This window comes from Ostrea edulis, chromosome 9, assembly GCF_947568905.1.
Source record: "Ostrea edulis chromosome 9, xbOstEdul1.1, whole genome shotgun sequence".
NCBI classification, from domain to species: domain Eukaryota; kingdom Metazoa; phylum Mollusca; class Bivalvia; order Ostreida; family Ostreidae; genus Ostrea; species Ostrea edulis.
The window spans coordinates 73,105,149-73,111,835 of NC_079172.1; the positions used below are offsets into that span (position 1 = coordinate 73,105,149).

The following is a 6,687-nucleotide window of genomic DNA, read 5'->3' on the forward strand; positions in this document are numbered from 1 at the left end:
TGGAAAACTCCGGCGGCTGACAGACACAACGTTTTCTTTCATTTTCTTTGATAAAGTACCAGTGGAATAAAATATTCATAGACACATGAAACATATCTTTAATATCAGGTGGATGAACCCCTCTCCCTTTTTTCAACTTTAACACTTTTATCATATGAACCTTTGACATGCCTGAAAGTTCTTTACTGAATACCATGCATTGAGAAAGTTATATACAATTGCAATAGTTCTAATATCGCATTTGTTCGCTAAAACAGAACATTTTAAAATGACTACATTTTCATTGTAACACCCTTAATTTTTGCTCTGAAATAACTCACAATATGTATTCGAAATGAAATCAAACAGCTGATTGTTATTTCATCCAATGTGCCTCTTAATTGTCTTTCAATCTCATCTGATTCGCTATACAAGAGCTTGGTCTGCTTATGGTCAGTTCTTAAATGGAGGCAGGTTATTGACAACCAAATTGATGGTGCAAGGGTTTCAACAGTCTGGTTTAAAGTCAACATTTTGTCAATTCTATGGTCGTTATAACAATCTAGTTTGCAAATACAACTTATCATTCGATCAAATGCTATCTGATGTGTTTCATACCTATTCTGGGTCGATCTTGGAACACTGCTTTTGACATCGGATAGCTCCGTTTACCTGATCAAGATAAAGGGCTTACGGCTGGCGTCACAGGTCGACAAGGAACACTTACTCCTCCTAGGCACTTGATCCAACGTCTGGTATATCCAGGGTTCCGTGTTTGCCCAAACGTTCGATTTTGTGTTGCTTGTGGGAGTTATGACATTGATCACTATTCGTTATCTTCACCTTTTTATTGGATATGTCATTACTTTCAGGAGTCCAACAGCTGAGGAGAAAATGTAATCTGACAACTCCTTTAAGTTCATTCTCAACTCCCCGAGAGATAGTTTGTTTTTGGCAGGGGTCTTTGTTAGAATGTTCACACTTCTCGATGAAGCCTGTCGGATTCTTTTGAGAACCTCATCAAGTGTGAATGAAAACGGCACAGCTAAAGAAATATTTCATGATCAATACAACGATATACAAGTATACGGTTAACTATTGCGTAAATATTTTGAATTCAACTCACATGTTTCAGAAGTCATGTCTTTTATATTGATTAAAGATATTTAGGAATTTGTAAATTTACAATTTAATGTCCATTGTTAGCCGGAATAGCTCAGAGGGGAGAGCGTTAGACTGAAGATCTAAAGGTCCCCGGTTCAATCCCGGGTTCCGGCATGGACAACTCCGGCGGCTGACAGACACAACGTTTTCTTTCATTTTCTTTGATAAAGTAGCAGTGGAATAAAATATTCATAGACATACATTTAATATCACGTTGGATGAACCTCTCTCCCTTTTTTCAACTTTAACACTTTTATCATATGAATATTTGACATGCCTGAAAGTTCTTTACTGAATACCGTGCATTGAGAACGTTATATACATTTGCATAGTTTTGATATCGCATTTGTTCGCTAACACAGAAGATTTTAAAATTACTAAATTTTCATTGTAACACCCTTAATTTTTCCTCTGAAATAACTCACAATATCTATTTGAAATGAAATCAAACAGCTGATTGTTATTTCATCCAATGTGCCTCTTATTTGTCTTTCAATCTCATGTGATTCAATATACAAGAGGTTGGTCTGCTTATGGTTAGTTTTTAAATGGAGGCAGGTTATTGGCAACCAAATTGATGGTGCAAGGGTTTCAACAGTCTGGTCTAAAGTCAACATTTTGTAAATTCTATGGTCGGTATAACAATCTAATTTGCAAATACAACTTATCATTCGATCAAATGCTATCTGATGTGTTTCATACCTATTTTTGGGTGGATCTTGGCATACTGTTTTTGACATCGGATAGCTCCGTTTACCTGATCAAGATAAAGGGCTTACGGCTGGCGTCACAGGTTGACAGGGAACACTTACTCCTCCTTGGCACTTGATCCAACGTCTGGTATATCCAGGGTTCCGTGTTTGCCCAAACGTTCAATTTTGTGTTGCTTCTAGGAGTTATGAGATTGATCACTATTCGTTATCTTCACCTTTTCATTGGATATGTCATTACTTTCAGGAGTCCAACAGCTGAGGAGAGAATGTAATCTGACAACTCCTTTAAGTTCATTCTCAACTCCCCGGGAGATAGTTTGTTTTTTGGCAGGGATCTTTGTTAGAATGTTCACACTTCTCGATGAGCCCTCTGCGATTCTTTTGAGAACCTCATCAAGTGTGAATGAAAACGGCACAGCTAAAGAAATATTCCATGATCAATACAACGATATACAAGTATATGGTTAACTAGTACGTAAATATTTTGAATTGAACTCACATGTTTCAGAAGTCATGTCGTTTATATTGATTAAAGAGATTTACGAATTGTAAATTGACAATTTAATATCCATTGTCAGCCGGAATAGCTCAGAGGGGAGAGCGTTAGACTGAAGATCTAAAGGTCCCCGGTTCAATCCCGGGTTCCGGCATGGACAACTCCGGCGGCTGACAGACACAACGTTTTCTTTCATTTTCTTTGATAAAGTACGAGTGGAATAAAATATTCATAGACATACATGTAACATATCTTTAATATCACGTTGGGTGAACCTCTCTCCCTTTTTTCAACTTTAACACTTTTATCATATGAACATTTGATATGCCTGAAAGTTCTTTACTGAATACCATGCATTGAGAAAGTTATATACAATTGTATAGTTTTGATATCGCATTTGCTCGCTAAAACAGAACATTTTAAAATTACTAAATTTTTATTGTAACACCCTTAATTTTTGCTCTGAAATAACTCACAATATGTATTTGAAATGAAATCAAACAGCTGATTGTTATCTCATCCAATGTGCTTGTTAATTGTCTTTCAATCTCATCTGATTCGATATACAAGAGCTTGGTCTGCTTATGGTCAGTTTTTAAATGGAGGCAGGTTATTGACAACCAAATTGATGGTGCAAGGGTTTCAACAGTCTGGTCTAAAGTCAACATTTTGTAAATTCTATGGTCGTTATAACAATCTAGTTTGCAAATACAACTTATCATTCGATCAAATGCTATCTGATGTGTTTCATACCTATTCTGGGTCGATTTTGGCACACTGCTTTTGACATCGGATAGCTCCGTTTACCTGATCAAGATAAAGGGCTTACAGCTGGCGTCACAGGTCGACAGGGAACACTTACTCCTCCTAGGCATTTAATCCAATGTCTGGTATATCCAGGGATCCGTGTTTGCCCAAACGTTCAATTTTGTGTTGCTTCTAGGAGTTATGAGATTGATCACTATTCGTTATCTTCACCTTTTCATTGGATATGTCATTACTTTCAGGAGTCCAACAGCTGAGGAGAAAATGTAATCTGACAATTCCTTTAAGTTCATTCTCAACTCCCCGGGATATAGTTTGTTTTTATGGCAGTTGTCTATGTTAGAATGTTCACACTTCTCGATGAGCCCTGTCGGATTCGTTTGAGAACCCCATCAAGTGTGAATGAAAACGGCACAGCTAAAGAAATATTCCATGATCAATACAACGATATACAAGTATACGGTTAACTATTGCGTAAATATGTTAAATTTAACTCACATGTTTCAGAAGTCATGTCTTTTATATTGATTAAAGAGATTTACCAATTTGTAAATTGACAATTTAATATCCATTGTCAGCCGGAATAGCTCAGAGGGGAGAGCGTTAGACTGAAGATCTAAAGGTCCCCGGTTCAATCCCGGGTTCCGGCATGGACAACTCCGGCGGCTGACAGACACAACGTTTTCTTTCATTTTCTTTGATAAAGTACGAGTGGAATCAAATATTCATAGACATACATGTAACATATCTTTAATATCACGTTGGATGAACCTCTCTCCCTTTTTTCAACTTTAACACTTTTATCATATGTACCTTTGACATAACTGAACGTTCTTTACTGAATATCATGCATTGAAAAAGTTATATACAATTGCATAGTTTTGATATCGCGTCTTTTTGTTAAAGCGGAAAATTCTAAAATTACTAAATTTTTATTGTAACACCCTTAATTTTTAGCTCTGAAATAACTCACAAGATGTATTTTAAATCAAATCAAGCAGCTGATTGTTGTTTCATCCAGTGTGCCTGTTAATTGTGTTTCAATGTCATTGAAAGAAAATTACCTTTTCTCCTTTAAAGGTACATATGTAATGATAATTATTCCCCCTCCCCCAAAAACTAACAATGTTAGTGTATCTATCACAAAGTCATATAACAACTTGGGCAACGTCGTAGGCACTGTGCACGCCTTGCCTTCAAGTTAAACAATGACATGAAGTTCATCTTTCATATCTTTCATATATACATGTCTTTCAACAGTCCATTGGAATTCCCATGGGCATGAATTGTGCTTCTTTATTAGATGACCTGTTTTAATATTCTTATGACGCAAAATTTATTCAAAAACTTGTACTTGAGAGGAAAATGTATCTTGCTCTGGCCTTCAGTATGACATTTATATATCTCATCTGATTCGATATGCAGGAGTTTGGTCTGCTTATGGTCAGTTTTTAAATCGAGGCAGGCTATTGGCAAACATATTGGTAGTGCAAGGGTTTCAACTGTGTGTTCCAAAGTCAACAGTTTGCATATTCTAAGGTCGTTATAAGAATGTGGTTTGCAAAATATACCAAATTAATTGGCTGTTACAACTTAATACAAACAACCCTTTACCAATGACTATGTTTGCAAATGAGGAAATAAACATATAAATTACACAAATTGATTCTTGAGAAGATTTTCAAACATTTTCTATCATTTCCCCATCTATTCTCATGTAAAAATTGAATCCATATTGTGAGCTAAACCTACCCCGAAGCATTGACTTGAAGAAACTTGAATGTTCACCACGTGATGATGCTTGCATATTGATATTAATATTCCTTGTCCTGTTGCTTTTGAAAATACGATATTTAAAGTGTTTCTGCTATTCATTCTAATGTAAAACTTTGGAAGTTGTTGAGGTTCCATCCTACACCCCACCCCCAAACTTATTATTGTGACCCCACGCGAACCACAATTTGATCAAACCTGTATTCCCACTCCGCAGCGCAGTTAAGGTGTCCAAAGGAAATTTCGCCGAAAATATGCAATTGAAAAACATCATTTATTAGGATAGATGGAATATTTTGAAACTTTACTGATCAAAGTATGATGGTTTAAAATAGTAAAATGCATATCAAGGACGATTCTGTTTCATATTTAGACTAATCACGTGATTCGGTGTCACGTGGTTTTAATAAATATACCAACTTCTTCTTTTTCTTGTCGTTCGCCTTTACACATAATGGCTGTAAATGCGTGGTGTTGTGGTCTGTTAAAGTGCGCCAGTTATGGCCCAATCACCTCCGACTTCAGCACTTAGGGTTTCTGTTAGGGTTACCTCTCCCTTAGCCTTTCTCATAAATGGGTATCCACAAGGCAGCAGAGCTATTTGACCCATAGCTGGGACAAGGCTGATGAGTGCTAGGGCATATCCACACGCCGGTGGGCCTACACACTGCATCTCTGGGGCCCTTGCTGCTCCGAGATCCCCTTTCAATTTAGCCTGAGATACTAGATTCCAGTTGACGTGCATTGCCACGGGGAGACATTGGAAGGAGTCTTGGTAGTGTAGAGGCTTTGTACTGGCAAGGCAAGATTTACGCACTCGACTCACCATTTCACCTACAAATAAGCTAGCCAGCGCCAGCAGTAGATCTACAATTTTGATCCCCGCCACACTAGACGCATTTCACTACCCTGTGGTGAGACACCAACACACATAAATATACCAACGATATTGAGGTCATCAATAAATTTCGATATTGCAAAGTCATAATAAGGTTGAAATTCAAACTTCAATTCACGAATACTTTAAACAGCCTCTGTAGTGTATGAAAAAACGCTGCAGAGTTTGACAGATTTCGATTTATAATTGTAATGCGTGTCAATTGACTGCAGTTTAATTTAAAATGAATAATATATTTCTAATATTTCATCAGGACAGCAACACTTTTCAAATAGTAATATTTCTTTGGTTCATCTGAAAAGAACTATTCTGATGCATTGTAAGTATGCCCTTGCAAACAATTGATTTGTAAGACCCAGTCATGTTTCCACGTACCAATTAATAAAGCATTAATGTTTTCCTACGGGATAAATAGAAAATATTTCAGTGAATTTGTAAGATAGGCATTGTTCATCCGCCACTTACTGCCTCAGACTAATATGATGACAAGTTCATCGCGATCAATTGTTTGCTTATATCTCAAGGTGTACACGTCAGATTACATTAACAAAAAATAATAATGTTCAGTTTTTGTGTAGTACTATACTTCCGTGCATTTCAAAAACATTATTTCATTAGATGGTAATTTGAAAGGTTGCGATATTTTGTTGTTTATGTGTAATGTCATAACACACATTCCTGTATAGATAAGGACATGTCTCCTAACTGGAACTTTAACTGTGCTGCGTCCCATATTATACTTGACCAGCAATGGCTATGTTGCTCATGTGGAAAATATTTCTATTTAAACCGAAAACCCTATAAATTCCCAATCAAAACCTTGTTCATGAAATGTGGTCACACCCTTCCCCCGCGGCCAAGCTATAAACTACATCACCTGAGGATGTTTGTATTTTGAT

At 36.7% G+C, this 6,687-nt stretch overlaps 3 non-coding genes across 3 annotated transcripts; all 3 read left to right on the forward strand.

The window, feature by feature from the left end:
- The first annotated feature begins 1,184 nt into the window (after window positions 1-1,184).
- On the forward strand, window positions 1,185-1,257 carry Trnaf-gaa (transfer RNA phenylalanine (anticodon GAA)). The gene has a single exon. It is a non-coding gene; the product is annotated as a tRNA-Phe (tRNA).
- A 1,176-nt stretch (window positions 1,258-2,433) lies between these two features.
- Window positions 2,434-2,506, forward strand: Trnaf-gaa (transfer RNA phenylalanine (anticodon GAA)). The gene has a single exon. It is a non-coding gene; the product is annotated as a tRNA-Phe (tRNA).
- Window positions 2,507-3,694: 1,188 nt separating this feature from the next.
- On the forward strand, window positions 3,695-3,767 carry Trnaf-gaa (transfer RNA phenylalanine (anticodon GAA)). The gene has a single exon. It is a non-coding gene; the product is annotated as a tRNA-Phe (tRNA).
- Window positions 3,768-6,687: the final 2,920 nt, after the last annotated feature.